This window comes from Hyla sarda, chromosome 5 (assembly GCF_029499605.1).
Source record: "Hyla sarda isolate aHylSar1 chromosome 5, aHylSar1.hap1, whole genome shotgun sequence".
Taxonomy (NCBI): domain Eukaryota; kingdom Metazoa; phylum Chordata; class Amphibia; order Anura; family Hylidae; genus Hyla; species Hyla sarda.
Genome location: NC_079193.1, coordinates 39,586,255 through 39,607,975, shown reverse-complemented (window position 1 = coordinate 39,607,975; position 21,721 = coordinate 39,586,255). Strand labels below are relative to the sequence as shown.

The 21,721-nt window shown below is 43.1% G+C and overlaps 1 protein-coding gene across 14 annotated transcripts in view; it reads right to left on the bottom strand.

Annotated features, from left to right (window-relative positions):
* The window catches only part of KIAA1217 (KIAA1217 ortholog), a 692,495-nt gene that overhangs the window by 87,280 nt on the left and 583,494 nt on the right, over positions 1 to 21,721 (bottom strand). Inside the window, exon 1 of one of the 14 annotated variants that reach the window (XM_056519302.1) lies at positions 14,527 to 14,932. The exons of the other annotated variants lie outside the window; for them this stretch is intronic. The gene's annotated coding sequence lies outside the window, so the exon portion shown is untranslated. Of the gene's footprint in view, positions 1 to 14,526; positions 14,933 to 21,721 lie in introns of those variants that run through there. 14 annotated transcript variants of the gene reach the window in all.

The window sequence follows — 21,721 nt, the reverse complement described above, 5'->3', positions numbered from 1 at the left end:
CTCATAACCCATCGCTGTCATGTGCCGGTTCCTCTTGGGTCATAGAAAGCAGAAGCCATGCTACATTTACCAGACAACTCCTCACTTTATAGAGAACAGAAGATTAGTCTCGGAGGTATCACCACATTACCATTCAGCACTGCACAAAAAGGGACTTGCATTCCAGCCAACAGTACAGGGCTACATAATACAAAATGGGATCATATAGTTCCCAGCAAACATCCCCTATATAGCAAATGTAGCCCAGGATCATTTTACTAACAATTCTAGCCCCAAGGCTATCGGGGCATGATGAGAGTTGTAGTTAGAGAGACACAAATTGGGAAAACACTGCCCTATATAATGGGTAGGAAGAGGAAAGACAGAATATAGACATCAATCCTGAGCCGGGAGCGGAACTCAACCACCATCTAACATACCTAGTCCTTGACCCATAACATACAGTTATTTAGACAGATAGATAGATGGATAGATATGAGATAGATATGAGATAGATATGAGATAGATATGAGATAGATATGAGATAGATATGAGATAGATATGAGATAGATATGAGATAGATATGAGATAGATATGAGATAGATATGAGATAGATAGATATGGGATAGATATGAGATAGATATGAGATAGATATGAGATAGATAGATAGAGAGAGAGAGATATGTGAAGATAGGTACAGGCCTGGTGCAGGGATTTTTGCCACCCTAGGCGAAAGCTCCTCCCGATGTATGGAGGTGCGCGCAATGTTGGACGGCTCTGACCTTAGCGATCGCCCCTATCTGCCTTGGCAGTGGGACTGCGCTCCTCCAGCAAGCTGAAAAATGCTGCTTCTTATAGTATGGGTGGGGTGGGGTGGGGGTAGCATGGCAGGGTATCAAGAGGGAGCTTTAGGCAGCTGCCTATTTTGCCTATAGGCAGAACCGGCCCTGGATAGATAGATATGAGATAGATAGATATGAGATAGATAGATGATAGATATGAGATAAATAGATAGATATGAGATAGATAGATAGATATGAGATAGATAGATAGATATGAGATAGATAGATAGATAGATAGATAGATATGAGATAGATAGATAGATAGATAGATAGATATGAGATAGATAGATAGATAGATAGATAGATAGATATGAGATAGATATGAGATAGATATGAGATAGATAGATAGATATGAGATAGATAGAGATGAGATATGAGATAGATAGATAGATAGATAGATATGAGATAGATAGATAGGAGATAGACAGATGGAAGCAAAAGATTCAGCAGCGATCTTTCCGTTGCCTCACGCAACCATTTTCAAGCAATGCAGTGCATACACCACCAAAAGTCTGTCCGGGTGTGCTGAGAATTGTAGTTTTGAAACAGCTGGAGGCACCCTGATTGGAAAACACTGTCTTAGAGACAAAAACATCTGGATTTCTCCTACTATGTTCCCTTCTGACATGCATGTGCCACAGTATAAGTTGGCATACTGTTCTGAACATAGGATACTTTATGTGAATATATCTTTACACTCATCTATAGCGTTGTCAGGAATATGAAAGATTAGAGTAGTGATCAAGGAAGTTCGTTCCATTAAAGGACCCTAAAAGCCCCTCATCATATTGATACGACAAAGATTAGACAGACTGATAGTCTTAGGACATTTGCCTTCTTGTCTCAGACCAGTGTTTCCCACCTATTGTGCCTCCAGCTGTTGCAAAACTACAACTTCCAGCCTGCGGCTGTGTGGGCATGCTGGGAGTTGTAGTTTTGCAACAGCTTGGGGCACCCTGGTTGGGAAACACTGTCTTAGACAAATGTAACGTCTGGATTTCTTCTACTACATTCAGTTTTGAAATGCATGTGCCACAGAATATGTCAATATACTGTTCTGCTGCCATGCCTACATATACCCGCACATAGGATACATAAAAGATGTGAAGATATCCAGGGAGCTGTCCAGGCATGCTGGGAATTGTAGTTATTAACAGCTGGAGGCACCCTGGATAGGAAACACTGTCTTAGACAAATGTAACATCTGGATTTCTCCTACATCTTCCCCCATGGAAACCACAAAGCCGCCGTTGTACATCCTTATTCCAGGGCTGTGCAGTTGCAGCGTTTTAGGTTTCGTGTGTGCATTACCTTGAGTCATTAACTTCAGCAAACAGAAAATCCTTAAATGAACTTAGTTACGGTCGGCGCGATGGTGGAGAAGATCTGGTCGATACTTTGTTAAGGATTATCACAGTAAACAACCTCGAGGGGACCTGGGGACCAATGACAAATGAAACGAAGTGACAAAACCAGAGCTGGGGCTGAGCGATGGCGGCTGGAAAGGGATACGACAGATAAATGTTTACGTGCTAAAACGGCTCGTTCTGACTACCACACCGCAAGGCTATATTTAGCTTTAAACATTTAAGCAGCAGCCGAAGAAGAGACCTGGGAGACTGTGCGGCTGGGGGCGAGTCCGACGCTGCTATTCCGGGCCCCACCATATGTAATTAACACTTCTCTCTGCACGGCTAATGCTTCACTGATATCCAGGCTGCTATTACTTCCAATGTAAGAAACTGCTGGCTTGTCTGTGAACTATGGAATACAGTGTTTCCCAACCAGGGGGCCTCCAGCTGTTGCAAAACTACAACTCCTTGCATCCTCGGACAGCCGAAGGCTGAACTCTATCCAATGTATCTATATCCTTCTGGAAATACAGTCTCCAGTACTGCACACAATACTCCAAGTGAGGTCTCATCAGTGCTCTGTACAGTGGCATGAGCACTTCCCTCTCTACTGCTAATACCTCTCCTTATACACCCATGAGCACTTCCCTCTCTACTACTAATACCTCTGCCTATACACCCATGAGCACTTCCCTCTCTACTGCTAATACCTCTCCTTATACACCCATGAGCACTTCCCTCTCTACTGCTAATACCTCTCCTTATACACCCATGAGCACTTCCCTCTCTACTACTAATACTTCTGCCTATACACCCATGAGCACTTCCCTCTCTACTGCTAATACCTCTGCCTATACACTCATGAACACTTCTCTCTCTACTGCTAATACCTTTCCTTATACACCCATGAGCACTTCCCTCTCTACTACTAATACCTCTGTCTATACACCCATGAGCACTTACCTCCCTACTGCTAATACCTCTCCTTATACACCTGTGAGCAATTCCCTCTCTACTGCTAATACCTCTGCCTATACACCCATGAGTTCTTACCTCTCTACTGCTAATACCTATCCTTATACACCTGAGATCACTTCCCTCTCTACTGCTAAAACCTCTCCATATACTCCCATGGGCACTTCCCTCTTTCTACTGCTAATACCTCTCCTTAAACACCCATGAGCACTTCCCTCTCTACTGCTAATACCTTTGCCTATACACCCATGTGCACTTACCTCTCTACTGCTAATACCTCTCCTTATCAGTAGAGAGGGAAGTGCTCACAGGTGTATAAGGAGAGGTATTAGCAGTAGAGAGGTAAGTGCACATGGGTGTATAGGCAAAGGTATTAGCAGTAGAGAGGGAAGTGCTCATGGGTGTTTAAGGAGAGGTATTAGCAGTAGAAAGAGGGAAGTGCCCATGGGAGTATAAGGAGAGGTTTTAGCAGTAGAGAGGGAAGTGCTCTCAGGTGTATAATACCTCTCACTATACACCCATAAGCACTTCCCTCTTTCTATTGCTAATACCTCTCCTTATACACCCATGAGCACTTCCCTCTACTGCCAATGCCTCTCCTTATAAACCCTTGGGCACTTCCCTCTTTCTATTGCTAATACCTCTCCCTATGCATCCATGAGCACTTCCCTCTTTCTACTTCTAATACCTCTCCCTATGCACCCAAGCATTTTGAACCCAGCCTAAGAGTAAGGATCAATATAATACCATAGCAAGTATGCCGTATGTACTATTGAGAGACCATGAGATGGTGTCTCACAGCAATAATCAAACATTAGACCCCCCTCAGGGGGCTGGTACTTAAAATGGTGTATGTTCTCCATTATTCCCTTTCTCCCCTGACAGCTGCTTCATTGGTATCTGTGATGGATGACCACGAGATTACCATGTGTCAACGAACAGAATGGTGAAGACAGACAAGGTAACACCCTAAGGCGTTCTCATGTCTTATCGCCATTGTCAGATCTAAAGAACAGTCTTTCCTCAATTGAGGAATCACACGGCACAAACTCATCCCAAACCTGTTCCTTCGAGCCTGAGAGAAAAGTCTACATCTGACTGGGCCAAGGCAAACATGGTCAAAAATTTCAGGACAGCTGGCATTTTACTACCTTTTTACATAGGCACAAGGCAATGTGGTTTACAGTGGTTAAAGGGGTACTCCTACATATAGTTAAAAAAAAAAAAAAAAACTATAAAAATTCAGCAAAAGCATAAAGCATTGTTTACCAATCTTCCCCAGTTTTGAAATCAACAAAAATCTAATAGTTTTGGGGGGTCTTAGTCCTGTAATTCCTGCTTGTACTTCCTGGTCGAGCAGTTTCTCAGTACTACAATTCCCAGAATGCATTGCTTTCTCTCAGCATCACAGTCCTTCCTCCCTGCCTACTCTCCTTCCACATTTCTCCTACCAGTTCCCCACCCAGAGCTGAAGCAGAACATCTAATTTCACAGCAGACTATCAATGAAGTTGCAGCACCTGCTACTCATTGCTTGACTGCTCCTCTGCCTGTGGCATTGCTCAGCACAAGGCAGCATGCTGTAAACACACCTCATTCTTCTCTAAATACCCCAATAAAGATATTTATGTATATATGTGTATATGACAGGTAGATGGTGAATTAGGCTGCAGGGGCTGGTCAGAGGTGATGACATCAATCAGGGGGCAGGGCTAGAGCTCAGAGACAATTCGATCATGCCTCCTCAGACAGCAGAGGATGATGCAATGTTTTGGGAGAGAGGGAGAAGCCGAGGAGCTCCTGAGACAACACCACACTGAAAATGAAAAGACTACACAACTTCCTGTCAGGGTTAAATCACCCAAAAACACACTGAAGCCATCACAATTTGTGATAACTCTATAATAGTAAGCTATAAATTTTATATATCTTGGTGGGGTGATAGCTTTATTAAAATACAAATTTTATGATACCGGAATACCCCTTTAACTGGTGCAGTTATTGGCTTGGACCTGGGTCTAGGACATTGTTGCAAAACTACAACTCCCAGTATGCCTAGACAGCCAACGGCTGTCCGGTAATGCTGGGAGTTGTAGTTTTGCAACATCTGGAGGACCACAGTTTTGAGACCACTGGCCTAGGACACTCGGTGCGTTCTCCTTGTAGCTCCCTATAACATGTCAACGCTTTACAAAGACAGTAATGATATCGGAGACAACGTCTGCTCCTACGGCAACAGGAAATTACCTCGTTCCCCTCAGCATTTGGAAACTAAATAAAAATGTATCCCATCCCCCGGCGTCGGCGCTCAAGGTGATTAATGAACAGATCGAACTGACAATCATTACCCCGCTACGCTCCTTTCACGCCATACGAATTTTCCGTGCCACATTATAAAAAAATCCAATATGTTTCTGCTGCGTGATGAATCGCAGCAAACTCCGACCGTAGCCGCATCCAACGGCTCCATCCGCGGGAGCGGTTAAACATTTGCGGCAAGAATTTCCTCCAACGTCTTCACAACCTACTTCTACGTCCCTACAATTTGCCTGGGCTTGGCGTCAGACATTATCCCCGTATTCCCTCAAGTTCTTAGGCCACAAGGAAGTAAAGCTGCTTGGCGCGATTAACACGAGTTTTAAGAAAAAACATAACCCTTGGGGTCGCCTAGCCTGATCGACGGAATGAAAGCGCCCTTTGTGCTGCGGGGACTGAGGAATGTAGCACCGTGTCCGCCACTGCCTTACTGAGGTATTTTCTAAGCTGGATGCCTGGCTATGGAAATATCTCACAATGCTGCAAATTTTGTCAGTGTAACATTCCACTCGGTGACACCGATGTCAAAAAAAGAACCCCCCCCCCCAAAAAAAAAAAAAAAAAAGTAAAAAAAAAAAATTTTAAAAGACTAGCCGGTGGCTATAGAAAAGTTGTGCAGCCATTATAATTGAGTGTAATAGCCACATCATTTATATCATCAAATAATAAGTCATGCATACGTGATGGCAGCAGATGGCGCACTACTGGATTTATACAAACAACAAAAAACGTGGTCTCAAATGGCTGGAGGTGCTCAACCCCAAATGCGGTTGTGCATTTATACTGGGGGAGCAGATCCTGCCCTTGTAGTCCTAAACTAGGGGCGATCCCCAGCATAAAAATGCATACAATGGAGGATGCCTGCAGCGGACTACAAGTGCCACAATGGAATCCTACATCAGATAAACGGTGTGGATGTGTAACAATTAGAATAATACAGGAATATGGGTGCACTACTGTGGTAGATGTATACAATGACATTGGCTAATCCCTCAACACTGATGTTAAAATTGAGACATTCGCCAGTGTATCCTTATATGAAGGTATGTCCTCCATACAAGGATATACTGGCAAATGTCTCAATTTTAACATCAGTGTTGAGGGATTAGCCAATGTCATTGTATACATCTACCACAGTAGTGCACCCATATTCCTGTATTGTACTACTGGATTTATGCAGAACAATGCAGTCTCCCTTTACGGCTGCTGTACTACAAACCTCTCTGCAACCTTATCCAAAAAAAGGGCTGCCTGTGCCAGGAGGCAGGGCCGGTTCTGCCTATCCGAAAAAATAGGCAGCCGTCTAGAGCGCCCTCTTGATGAGGGCGCCACTCTGCATGTTGCACGAAAGTTAGTACCTAGCTAGCATCAGAAGCCCCCGCTCACCCCAAGCACCCGCCCAGACAGCACCACCATGTCACCTCAGTAGTAAGGTGATTACATGAGAAGGTGGTTTGTTACAGTGTGTCACCCAAGTAAAGTGATTATATGATGAGAAGGTTTGTTACAGTGTGTGACCCCAGTAGTAAGAAGATTATATGAGAAGGAGGTTTGTTAAAGTGTGTCACCCTAGTAAGGTGATTAAATGATGAGGAGGTTTGTTGTAGTGTGTCACCCCAGTAGTTAGGTGGGTCGTGTCAAAGGGCAGTGCCATTGGGAAGGGTCAAGGGGCGGCAAAATTAGCTTCCGCGTAGGGTGGCAATAATCTTTGCACCGGCCCTGCCAGGAGGGTATGGGAACTGGGTTATGTATAGTTGGCTGGTGCTTCCCCCTGTTGGCTGCCCTAATACATACAAATTCTGATAATCTAGAGTAATATTATTAAAGAATAGGTCATATAGGCCTAATGCCAGCAGATGGCGCACAATTGGATTTAAGCAGCACTATGCTGTCTCACTTTACGGCTGCTGTACTACAAATCTCTCTGCAACCTAACGGAGGGCTGTCTGTGCCAGGCGGGCATGGGAACTAAGCTATTTATGGTTGGTTGGTGCTTCCCCGCTGGCTGCTCTAAGGCATACACATTCTGATAAGTAGAATAAGGAGAAGGCATAAAAACAAACAAGGAGGTCAGTGTCTTATGTAATCCTGTGGGTGCTGCCACATAAAGGAGAGACCCTCAAATGTGGTTGGACTCTCGCCTTTATTAGAACTTGCGCTCATGCATATCACCACTACACACGGGGTATATCCAGGTCGTTGCTGCTTCCCGTCAGAGTGTAGAACTGCTATCCTCAGTTGGAGTCCGTCCATGGAAGTACAAGGAGCGAAGAAAACATACACTAGAAATGGCGCTGCTTCTGGATGAATTTCAGGGGGCCTTTTGTATTGTTACAGAATCAATAAGTTTAATGACACATAAAAAACAATAATAATAATTATAATAATAATAAAACGATACAAAGAGCAATGGCCCGTTTACGCGTGCACTTCAAATTCCTTCAATCTGAGGAAGAAGGAATGCACCCCGAAACTCGTCAATGCTTGTTACTAAACTTACTGATGCTGTAACAATACCAAAAAGACTCCTAAAAAATCATCCAGAAACAGAGCCATTTCCAGTGTACAGGTTTACTAATGCACTAGAATTCTGGTGAAATTTGTGCCAAAAATAAACTTGTACGCCATTTAGACTCCATATAATGGAACAAGCAGAAGAAGAAACTGGGAATTGAAGATGTTCATTAGACAACAGATGTAGTAGGGCTGAGTTTGTTGTTAGCCTTCAGAAGTTCGGGCATGCTGGGAGTTGTAGTTTTGCAACAGCTGGAGGCACCCTGGTTTGGAAACAGTTATCTTTGGTTTGGACTATGATACATATATGGGTTTGTATCTGCCGTCCTCTAGTTTATAAAAGGATGAGACTTTCCATGTATTATAAATCTATCAGTGGATTTGCATAGGACTGCAAACATATCAACTGAACTGCAACACAAGTATATTACAAATGGGTACGCAGATGTAGCAGAGGAGAATTTATCTTGTACATTTTTGGATCACACTACATTGTTACAGTAAGATTATGCGGTAGGTTTACATGCAAAACTATGTGACCATTGCAGAGGAGAGTGGAACCAAGTGACAAACCCAGCTCTGCTACATCTGTTCGAACTATACTACTATAAATACATACAAGGAAGTGGAATGCATAGTCTTTCTATAAACCAGTGTAGCAGAGACGAATCTGCGCAGTGTCCTGGTAAATGCTTGTGCCCCCCCCACCCCCTTGTTTTAGGGACTCAGACCCCTACCAATCACTACTAGGGATAGGTCTGCTTTAAAAAAAATTACAACATCGCTGTGCTGCTCTTATATCACAGAGATCACGCTTCTTCCTATGTCAATCAGTTAAATCAGATATTTTAGCAGCTATAGGTTTATTTTGTCACGGAGTCGCCCGGGCTTCATAGAAATGCATAGCCCCTGCTCGCCTCCCTTATACATTGAATTTAATGCATTGGCTTATATGAAACTGTGTTTTTTCCCCAAGTTTAGTCTCCCGTCGCAGTGATCCGGCGTAAACATGTGACTAGAGCCGTCACTAGAACACCGCGCAGAGCTCTATTCTCAGTGGCAGCACTCCCTTAAAAGAGACAAAAGAGTGAAATGTCACCTAAGTGACAACAACATGAGATTGGGATTTTTTTTTCACACCGCCATGCTATGCAACCGGCACTAGAACAGTCATCTCACCTCCATCATTCGGCAGGGGGCGAAGTGACAGACAGAGACCGCAGGGTCTCCTTTGTGAGACATCAAAAGTGTCAGACGACAACAACTTGTCACTCTCAATTACAGGAACTACAGGATCCGAAGGCTCCATATAATAGAATAGGCAGAAGAAGAAACCGGGACCATTTGGGAACTGCAGATGTTCATTAAAAGTAATGAGTCAATAGAGTACAGATGTAGCAGAGCTGAGTTTGTAGTTTTGTGCGACAAAGCAATGCCTGGTCTATTGTTTTACACCGAAGTGCAAAAGTATTTTCAAAAAGTTAAATAACAGCCAGGGGCGGACTGACAACAATCAGGGCCCCCGGACCCAAAAAAAAGCAAGGGCCCCTCTGATGCTCCGCCACTGGTCACACTTCTGCCCCAATTCCACCCAAATCCCTCCACCAGCCCTACACACAAAATAAACAAAATGTTTGATATATATATATATATATATATATATATAAGAAACACTTTAATGTAGGTAAAATAATGACCAATAATACCAGTACAGAAGGAGTAAATATATACCACCACACAATAACTGGATAATACCGCCATACTGTACTGAATAAAACTATATACAGACCAGTATACTATACAGGATCTGTATACAATATAGGTGATTACCGTATATACAGGACCATATGGTGGTAGATATAAGCTGTACATAGGATGGGGGAGATTTATCAAAACCTGTCCAGAGGAAAAGTTGCCCATAGCAACCAATCAGATTGGTTCTTGCATTTTGCAGAGAACTTGTTAGAAATGAAAGAAGCGATCTGATTGGTTGCTATGGGCAACTCAGCAACTTTACTCTGGACAGGTTTTGACAAATCTCGCCCTGATTTGTATATCATATAAGTGATTACAGTTACATAAAGGGACTCACAATTACGTGTTTTCTTATCAGCGGCGTCCTCTTTCCTTTTATTCTCCGTCTGGATCAGACCGCCATGTCGATCTAATCTGCAGGACAATGTTAGACTCTGCATTTTTCCAGTGCCCTCCCCTCCTCTACACAATCTTCCCATTTATAGGCCCACAAACTGTAAAAATGCCCTCCTTGGTGCCCTGCACAGTAAAAGGGCAGGTAGGTAGGTAGCCAGGTAAATAGGTAGATCAGAAAGTCAGATATGTAGGTAGGTGACTAGCTAGGTACTTAAGCAGCCATATATGAAGGTCAGGTATGTACATAGTTAGGTAGCCAGGTAGGTAGCAAGATATGTAGGTAGGTAGTTAGGCATCCAGGTATAAAGTTAGGTAGCCAGGTAGTTAGTCAAGTATGTAGCCAGTACCCCTCTCCACCCAGTGGTGGATCCAGAGTGTAGCCTCGGGAGGGGAACTATCAGAGTATTTTGTGTTAGCAGACAGAAAATAAGGTGTTGCTTACGGAAGTTACAGGTAGGTAATGTCCCCAGAAGGTAGTGGCCCCTAGTAGATCATGCCCCCAGGTAATTAATGTCCCCCAGGTAGGTAGTTATGCCCCCTGTGGGTAAATCCACCAGATAGCTGCCCCTGTATGAAAACCCCCTATGCAGGTAGTAGGTAGCCCTCCTATTAGTTTGGTAGTTTGTCCCCATATTAGCTAGGCAGGAACATAGTAGATAGCACCTCACATTAGCTGTAGAGTTCCCTCACATTAGGTGTAGGAAGCAGAGTCCCCCCCACAGTGGGTGTAGGCAGCAGAGTTTCCCCACAGTGGGTGCAGGCAGCAGAGTTCCCCCCACAGTGGGTGCAGGCAGCAGAGTTCCCCCCACAGTGGGTGCAGGCAGCAGAGTTCCCCCCACAGTGGGTGCAGGCAGCAGAGTTCCCCCCACAGTGGGTGCACTCAGCAGAGTTCCCCCCACAGTGGGTGCAGGCAGCAGAGTTCCCCCCACAGTGGGTGCAGGCAGCAGAGTTCCCCCCACAGTGGGTGCAGGCAGCAGAGTTCCCCCCACAGTGGGTGCAGGCAGCAGAGTTCCCCCCACAGTGGGTGCAGGCAGCAGAGTTCTCCCCACAGTGGGTGCAGGCAGCAGAGTTCCCCCCACAGTGGGTGCAGGCAGCAGAGTTCCCCACAATGGGTGCAGGCAGCAGAGTTCCCCCCACAGTGGGTGCAGGCAGCAGAGTTCCCCCTACAGTAGGTGTAGGCAGCAGAGTTCCCCCACAGTAGGTGTAGGCAGCAGAGTTCCCCCACAGTAGGTGTAGGCAGCAGGGTCCCCCTTCAGTAGGTGTAGGCAGCGGGGTCCCCCCACAGTAGGTGTCACAGTAGGTGTCAGCAGAGGGGGTCCCCCCCACAGTAGGTGTCACAGTAGGTGTCAGCAGAGGGGGTCCACCCACAGTAGGTGTAGGCAGAGTTTTTTTTTTCCATCCCTCCCAATCCCAGGTTGAAAAGTTGAAAAAAAAAAATGATGCTTACCTGATGTCCCACGCAGCGATCTTCTCTTCCGGAGCGCAGCAGAGGCCCGCATCTCGCTACCTCCACAGTGCAGGCGCGGATGAGTGACATCATCGGCGCCTGCACTGTGCAGCAGGGGCGGAGGACACGTCTCCTCTGTGTAGGCTCAGACGCGGCTCTCACAGAGGGGACGCCTTCTCCTGTATGTGCGTATTCCACACATACAGGAGAAGGAAGCGATGTCTGCTGGGGATCCGGGACAAGAGGATCCACAGGAGCGGCGGCAGTGGCTGGCCCTGTACTCGGCCGGGCTCTCGGACAACGTTGAGTCCGCCCCTGATAACAGCTCTGCTACATATGTTGCAGTGATTCCCAACCAGTGTGCCTCCAGCAGTTGCAAAGCTACAACTCCTAGCATGCCTGGACAGCTTGAATTGAGGGGGCGGGGTGTGACGTCATGAGGGGGCGGGGTTATATCACAAGCTCTGAGCAGCGGAGTACCCCTTTAAAGGTATACAAATTAAGTATTTGTACATATATCCTATCAAGTCAGTAATATAAGTTCCGATGAAATGAGAGTTATAATAATAATAATTTTGGATTACCAAGTTTATGCATATTGCCCATAATAACCATGTGGGGGGTGAACCGACCATAGCACCAGCCTCTGGCAGTCGAGTTTTCAGAATTCACTCTTCCCCGCTTTTTCATCGGGTTTTGAACAAAAAAAACAGAGTTATTTTTGAATAATGTTGGGTTACGCCCATTTTTTGTAAGCCACGCCCCTTTGTAGGGTTTTCTCAAACTCTCCGAGTGATTTGTGAGAATATAGACTACTTTTTGTCCAAACATGTCTCAAAAAGTGTCGCAAAAAGTGTGTTATTTCTGGATTTGCATAGGACTGCAGGCACTCCCCAGTGCATTAAGTCTATAATATAAACCTTTATGACAATGTGTAACGTATGGATTTAAAATCAGACTGCAGGCATACTCATTGAAAAATCTTTATATAATAAATATTTGTGGCATTGTTGTATCTATAAATTTACATAGGACTGCAGGCACACCTACTGCATTCTCTTTATATAACAAATCTTCACCTCTATACATAATCTATTGCATTAACTTTGTATAATAAATCTTCATCATGTGTTACCAATAGATTTACATAGGACTGCAGGCACACCCACTGTATTAACTTTGTATAATGAACCTTCATAAAATATTAACTAATGGATTTACATAGGACTGCAGGCGCACTCACTGTATTTAGTTTGTATTAAAAACCTTCATCATATGTTACCTATGGATTTACATAGGACTGCAGGCACACCTACTTTATTAACTTTGTATAATGAACCTTCATAAAATATTAACTAATAGATTTACATAGGACTGCAGGTACACTCAATGTATTAACTTTGTAGAATGAACCTTCATCATATGTTACCTATGGATTTACATAGGACTGCAGGCGCACTCACTGTATTTAGTTTGTATTAAAAACCTTCATCATATGTTACCTATGGATTTACATAGGACTGCAGGCATACCCCCTGTATTTAGTTTGTATTAAAACCTTCATCATGTGTTACCTATGGATTTACATAGGACTGCAGGCACACCTACTTTATTAACTTTGTATAATGAACCTTCATAAAATATTAACTAATAGATTTACATAGGACTGCAGGTACACTCAATGTATTAACTTTGTAGAATGAACCTTCATCATATGTTACCTATGGATTTACATAGGACTGCAGGCATACCCCCTGTATTTAGTTTGTATTAAAAACCTTCATCATATGTTACCTATGGATTTACATAGGACTGCAGGCACACCCACTGTATTAACTTTGTATAATGAACCTTCATAAAATATTAACTAATAGATTTACATAGGACTGCAGATACATTCAATGTATTAACTTTGTAGAATGAACCTTCATCATATGTTACCTATGGATTTACATAGGACTGCAGGCATGAACCTTAACAACATGTTACCTATAGATTTACAAAGGAATGCAGGTATGCTCATGGTAAAATCTTTATGCAATGAATCCTTGTCACAATGTATTATCTGTGAGTTTACATAGGACTGCAGGCACACCCACTGCATTATCTTTATAAAAGAAATCTTCATGGCTATTTTCTATCTATTAATTTAAATAAGACTGCAGACACCCTCACTGCATCATCATGATATAAGAAATCTGCGTCACGATTTAGTATCTTTTCATTTGCCTAGGACTGCAGGCACGCCCGATGCATTCACTTTGACTAATGGACCTTCATGACAATATGTTACTTATGGATTTACATAGGACTGCAGGCACACCCGCTGCATTATCTTGATAGAAGTAATCTTCACCAATAGTTAGTATCTATCAATTTACCTAGGAATCCAGGCACACCCAGTGCGTTAACTTTGTGTAATTAACCTACGGATTTACATAGGACTGCTGGCAAATTTACTGCAAAATCTTAACATGTAGAATCCTGATCACGACGTATTATCTGTAGATTTGCACAGGACTACAGATTATATATATATATATATATATATATATATATATATATATATATATATATATATAATGAGTAGAGTGAATCCTCACAATGTCATTTACATAGGACTGCAGCTATAATGTGGATTTACATAGGACTGCAGCTATCCCCGATTGTGTCTTTACAGACGTGTGTCTTTGTTCAGCCTTACAAACTAGTAACATCTGAGGGCATACACCTTGGCACGTCTCAGCTCCTATAGTTATCCCGACGCACAGAAGGGAGCTCTTCGCAACGCAATCACACACTCCGCTCTGCTACATCTAAAAGATTTAAAGAAGTTGCTGCCAATTGAATAATTGCATTAGACCCAGCCGCGCTCTCACATACCGGAACGCGGAGAACAAGGCGGCAGCAGCCACAGGTACTGTATGTAGAGTCATCCGCGCAGCCCTTACCTTGCATGTCACCCTGATCTCAGCCCAGGGAGCGCGCAGCGAAGCGTAGAGAACGAAACGAGGAACAGCCGGAGCTAAGATCTGATCCCTCCGGTTATAATCGGCGCCCACCGTCTACCGTACACCCAGCCCGATCCGAGAGTGGCGAAAATCCTGAGCGCAGGGACTGCAGACATCGCTCCCTCACTGCCGCCGCAGGGCAGGAATCCTCATTAGAATGTCCTTTTAACTCTTTCCTTCCCGGAGTGCACACGGCTTAAAGGGAACATCGGACTGAACCTCGGCGAGGAAACACGTGATGTTTATAAATACGACGCCGACGATGTTGTCGTAACCTCTCGATGACAAGGAGAACGAATCCAAAGAGCGGAAGCCTTAAGCTATCCAGGGGGTCCCAGCAGCCAGCACTCACCGCATGCACCCGCCCCTCACCCCCCCCCCCCCCGCTGAAAAAAAAAAACAAGTTTTTTTCCTAGCCCCGGTCCAAAATACAGCAGCAAAACATCGAAACGCCGCCAGTCGCCTGCACTGGAAGCCAGTGTGCTCTAGAAAAACTTTGCCTCCGAGCAAGTTGCATTCGTGATACTGGGATGAGAGAGAGAGAACCGACAGGAGAAATTATTGTCACGGAGCAAGGGGGGCAGATAAGTAGGTTTGACGGAGCTAAGGAAGACATTTTTTATTTATTTTTTTTAATAATAATAAAATGGGTCATGGAAGCTTCATTGCCCTATGTGAACGTGAGGATACGTTCTATTCCTTTAATCCGGCGTCTGATAATCCGGAAAAATCTATCACTGAACTGTAATATAATTACGGAAGAGAGAACAGAGTCCAGGGGCGACAAGCCTTCTTTACCCTAAGTCGGTCTTTTCCAACCAGGGTGCCTCCAGCTGTTGCAAAACTACAACTCCCAGCATGCCCGGACAGCCGAAGGTGCCTCCAGCTGTTGCAAAACTACAACTCCCAGCATGCCCGGACAGCCGAAGGTGCCTCCAGCTGTTGCAAAACTACAACTCCCAGCATGCCCGGACAGCCGAAGGTGCCTCCAGCTGTTGCAAAACTACAACTCCCAGCATGCCCGGACAGCCGAAGGTGCCTCCAGCTGTTGCAAAACTACAACTCCCAGCATGCCCGGACAGCCGAAGGTGCCTCCAGCTGTTGCAAAACTACAACTCCCAGCATGCCCGGACAGCCTTCGGCTGTCCGGGCATGCTGGGAGTTGTAGTTTTGCAACAGCTGGAGGCACACTGGTTGTGAAACACTGCAACAGATGTAGCAGAGCTGTTCTTTAACTTTTTGAGAATATTTTTGCACTTCAGTGTAAAACCATAAACCGCGCACAAAATAACAAACTCAGCTCTGCTACATCTGTACTATGTTGACTCATTACTTTTAATGAACATCTGCAGTTCCCAAATGGTCCCAGTTTCTTCTTCTGCCTATTCTATCATATGAAGCCTTCAGATCCTGCAGTTGCTGGGAGATGTAGTTTTCACAACAGCTGGAGGCACACAGGTTGGGAAACACTGGTTTAAAGGGGTACTCCGGTGGAAAACTTTTTTTTTTATTTAAAAGAACTGATGCCAGAAAGTTAAACAGATTTGTAAATTACTTCTATTAAAAAAAAATCTTAATACTTTCAGTACTTTTTAGCAGCTGTATGCTACAGAGGAAAGTCTTTATTTTTTCAATTTATTTTTTTGTGTTGTCCACAGAGCTCTCTGCTGACTCCTGATGCCCGGTATCAGGAACTGTCCAGAGCAGGAGAAAATAAATTAAAAAAATAAAGACTTTCCTCTGTAGCATACAGCTGCTAAAAAGTACTGAAAGTATTAAGATTTTTTTTAATAGAAGTAATTTACAAATCTGTTTAACTTTCTGGCATCAGTTCATTTAAAAAATAAAAAAAGTTTTCCACCGGAGTACCCCTTTAAACCAGTGTTTCCCAACCTGTGTGCCTCCAGCTGTTGTGAAAACTACATCTCCCAGCAACTACAGGATCCCAAGGCTCCATATGATAGAATAGGCAGAAGAAGACCGTTCCTCACATGGACAGAGGTGTCAGCAGAGAGCACTGTGGACAAGACAAAAAACAAATTCAAAAAGTAAAGAATTTCCTCTATAGTATACAGCCGCTAAAAAGTACTAAAAGGATTAAGATTTTTTAATAGAAGTCATTTACAAATCTGTTTAACTTTCTGGCACCAGTTCATAAAAAAATAAAATAAAAAATAAAAAAGTTTTCCGGAGTACCCCTTTAAAAAGGTAATTCCAGGAAAGAAGTGGGAGCAGTAGCAGTACAAAAATACTCATGGTAGTACCCATAGTCCCAGTCGTATAGTAATCTCAGCCTTATTGTGGACACCTCATCATTGTAGTGCCCACATAACCAGTCTTATAGAACACTTACCTGTCGGGGCATGTTGGCATTTGAAGTTTTGCACCAGCTAGAGGCACCCTGATTGGGAAACACTGCCATAAGAATTGTGAATTTACGGAACAGTCTACCTCAGGAACTACTCATAGCAAAAACTATTGCAGGATTTCAAATATGCTTAGATACTAAGATCTAATTGATAGATTCTTATCTAAAGGAATCCCACCACCTCCCCTTCATCCACCCAGACCCCTCCCCTTCATCCATCCAGACCCCTCCCCTTCATCCACCCAGACCCCTCCCCTTCACCTCCTTGGTTGAACTTGATAGACATGTGTCTTATTTTCAACCATACTAACTATGTAACTATATAATACTTAAAAGGGGTACTCTGGTGGAATTTTTTTTTTTTTAAATCAACTGGTGCCAGAAAGTTAAACAGATTTGTAAATTACTTCTAATTAATACATCTTAATCCTTCCAGTACATATCAGCAGCTGTATGTTCCAGAGGAAGTTCTTTTCTTTTTGAATTTCTTTTCTGACTGTCTGACCACAGTGCTCTCTGCTGACACCTCTGTCCATATCAGGAGCTGTACAGTGCAGGAGAGGTTTACTATGGGGATTTGCTCCTGCTCCGGACAGTTCCTGACATGGACAGAGGTGTCAGCAGAGAGCACTATGGTCAGACAGAAAAATTCAATAAGAAAAGAACTTCCTCTGTATTATTCAGCAGCTGATAAGTACTGGAAGGACTAAGATTTTTTTAATAGAAGTGATTTACAAATCTGTTTAACTTTCTGGCACCAGTTGATTTAAAAAAAAAAAATTGTTTTCCACCAGAGTACCCCTTTAAATGATGTTGCACTAAGACATTTTAAAGATATCATTGACACACACGTATAAAAGAATCTGTTTTGCACTGCTGCGACTCGGATTCCTAATGCGCTATTGATGGACACTGTCACTTGTTATAGAAGCGTCTCGTGGTGCTCAGACATGAGATACTAACTGTGCCTCTGATTCATCTGCTCAGCTCCTCCTGCTCTATAACATGATACCTGCAGATTGTACTGTATTGTATATATCATCTGCTCAGCTCCTCCTGCTCTATAACATGATACCTGCAGATTATACTGTATTGTATATATCATCTGCTCAGCTCCTCCTGCTCTATAACATGATACCTGCAGATTGTACTGTATTGTATATATCATCTGCTCAGCTCCTCCTGCTCTATAACCTGATACCTGCAGATTGTACTGTATTGTATATATCATCTGCTCAGCTCCTCTTGCTCTATAACATGATACCTGCAGATTGTACTCTATTGTATATATGGCATCCACTCAGCTCCTCTTGCTCTATAACATGATACCTGCAGATTGTATTGTATATATCATCCACTCAGCTCCTCCTGCTCTATAACATACCTGCAGATTGTACTGTATTGTATATATCATCTGCTCAGCTCCTCCTGATCTATAACATGATACCTGCAGATTGTACTGTATTGTATATATCATCTGCTCAGCTCCTACTGCTCTATAACAGGATACCTGCAGATTGTACTGTATTGTATATATAATCTGCTCAGCTCCTCCTGCTCTATAGCATGATACCTGCAGATTGTACTGTATTGTATATATCATCTGCTCAGCTCCTCCTGCTGTATAACCTGATCCCTGCAGATTGTACTGTATTGTATATATCATCTGCTCAGCTCCTCCTGCTCTATAACATACCTGCAGATTGTACTGTATTGTATATATCATCTGCTCAGCTCCTCCTGATCTATAACATGATACCTTCAGATTATACTGTATTGTATATATCATCTGCTCAGCTCCTCCTGCTCTATAACATAATACCTGCAGATTGTACTGTATTGTATATATCATCTGCTCATCTCCTCCTGCTCTATAACCTGATACCTGCAGATTGTACTGTATTGTATATATCACCTGCTCAGCTCCTCCTGATCTATAACATGATACCTGCAGATTGTACTGTATTGTATATATTATCTGCTCAGCTCCTCCGGCTCTATAACCTGATACCTGCAGATTGTACTGTATTGTATATATCATCTGCTCAGCTCCTCCTGATCTATAACATGATACCTGCAGATTATACTGTATTGTATATATCATCTGCTCAGCTCCTCCTGCTCTATAACCTGATACCTGCCGATTGTACTGTATTGTATATATCATCTGCTCATCTCCTCCTGCTCTATAACCTGATACCTGCAGATTGTACTGTATTGTATATATTATCTGCTCATCTCCTCCTGCTCTATAACCTGATACATGCAGATTGTACTGTATTGTATATATCATCTGCTCAGCTCCTCCTGATCTATAACCTGATACCTGCAGATTATACTGTATTGTATATATCATCTGCTCAGCTCCTCCTGCTCTATAACATAATACCTGCAGATTATACTGTATTGTATATATCATCTGCTCAGCTCCTCCTGCTCTATAACCTGATACCTGCAGATTGTACTGTATTGTATATATCATCTGCTCATCTCCTCCTGCTCTATAACCTGATACCTGCAGATTGTACTGTATTGTATATATCATCTGCTCAGCTCCTCCTGATCTATAACCTGATACCTGCAGATTATACTGTATTGTATATATCATCTGCTCAGCTCCTCCTGCTCTATAACATAATACCTGCAGATTATACTGTATTGTATATATCATCTGCTCAGCTCCTCCTGCTCTATAACCCGATACCTGCAGATTGTACTGTATTGTATATATCATCTGCTCATCTCCTCCTGCTCTATAACCCGATACCTGCAGATTGTACTGTATTGTATATATCATCTGCTCAGCTCCTCCTGATCTATAACATATCATCTGCAGCTCAGAAATCATTTTTAACATGACAAGTCTCCTTTAAAGAAGCCCAGCACATCTAAGATCAGGATTGGCTTTGATCATAAGGACAGAGACCAGTCTTAATTACTTATATGAAGATGAATATACATTATTATTCATATTAATAATACAGTGAAGCTTCAGAGATATGAGGACAAGCTTTAGTTTCAAGGGTAACGAGGGTCCTTCTCCAATCACATAGAATTTTTATAAAGTCATTTGATAATGGGATCTTTAATTTTTTATATATATTATGATAAAGTGAAATTCCTCATTAAAGTGTTGGGAAGTAGCAAAAACTATACCCCGATTCAGTGAATGTAAGTAAACTGCAGGAACTGAAGCCAAATACGAATCTGCCAGATTAGCATATGCACCATTAACAAACAGCTTACAAGAACAAAGGAGAATAGGCAGAGCAAGGTGAAAGCAAATATGAGCGGATTTGCATGAGGTTTTGCTGGAGAAGGGTTTATGGGGTTATATATCAAACATACTGACGGACCCATAAAACCATAGTGTACACTGTATGGACCTTCAGCCCCATCTTCTCTGTTTCTAGATCTCATACAGTAATTTGGTCAGTGTTTTGGCGCCTTTGTCTCAAATCTCTAAACTTTCTAAGAAATGAGACTAAGAGAAATAATTGTGTAATTGACTTCAATGGTAGAGGATGGCCAGTGGTAAAGTGGGCTCTTTAGGGTCATCCAACCGGAACTACCATGATATCAATCCTGCTATAGTATTAGCCCCTCTATATTTGCCTATCCAAGGACAAAAGCTGGTTCAAGAAGGGTGTTAACATGTACTCATTTTATGTGTAAGTCAATTGGGTCATGCAGGAAAGAGGTTCGGTCTTAGCCCCCCACCACTTTCTAGAAGCCCCATTGTAACACTGTGAACTGAACCTATAATAGGCAACTCACTAAACATTGTTTATTTGTTTCTTACTGACCATGAATCAACCTCAAGGGCTTATTTGTACAATACCGGCAGCCAACGAAGGCCCTATGGGGGGGGGGGGGGAGACCCACTCCAGGTTGGTTTCTTTCCCGTTTTAGTAGGTGGGGAGAACCTATGCCCGATGCCGGTGGTCTGCTCCTTTGCTCCACACACCATGGCCTATGCTTTTCCTCGCTCCCATGCCAGTTCCTCTGATATTGCTGCTCTTGCCTGTAGTTCTGTGTATTCCCTCCCTGCCTCCGAAAGGGCCAGTGTGCACACTAAAATCCTTCCCCCAACAATCATTTTCCATTGTACTGCCTCTATAAGGCAGCTCTACCTTGCTTAAAGGGGTACTCCGATGGAAAACATTTCTTTTTTTTAATCAACTGGTGCCAGAAAAGTTAAACAGATTTGTAAAAGACTTCTTTAAAAAAATCTTTACCCTTCCAGTACTTTTTAGCAGCTGTATGCTACAAAAGGAAGTTCTTTTCTTTTTAAATTTCTTTTCTGTCTTGTCCACAGTGCTCTCTGCTGCACCTGATGCCCGTTATAAGGAACTTTCCAGAGTAGGAGAAAATATCCATAGCAAACCTATGCTGCTCTGGACAGTTCCTGACACGGACAGAGGTGTCAGCAGAGAGCACTGTAGACAAGACAAAAAAAGAAATTAAAAAAGAAAAGAATTTCCTCTGTAGCATACAGCTGCTAAAAAGTACTGGAAGGGTAAAAGATTTTTTAATAGAAGATATATATATGTATTCCACCCGAGTACCCCTTAACCTGCCTGAGCAATAAGGTTCCTAGTCCACTAGTGTTTGTAGGATCCTATTCCATGGGGCTATTATGACCTCTCCCTGTGTAATAGGGCCAGTGATAAGCCAACATACAAGCAAACGGGTAGCTTTGACCTTCAAAATATCATTGTCTGCCAACTGCACATCTTCCTGTGTAAAAGGGAATGAGTGGCCAAT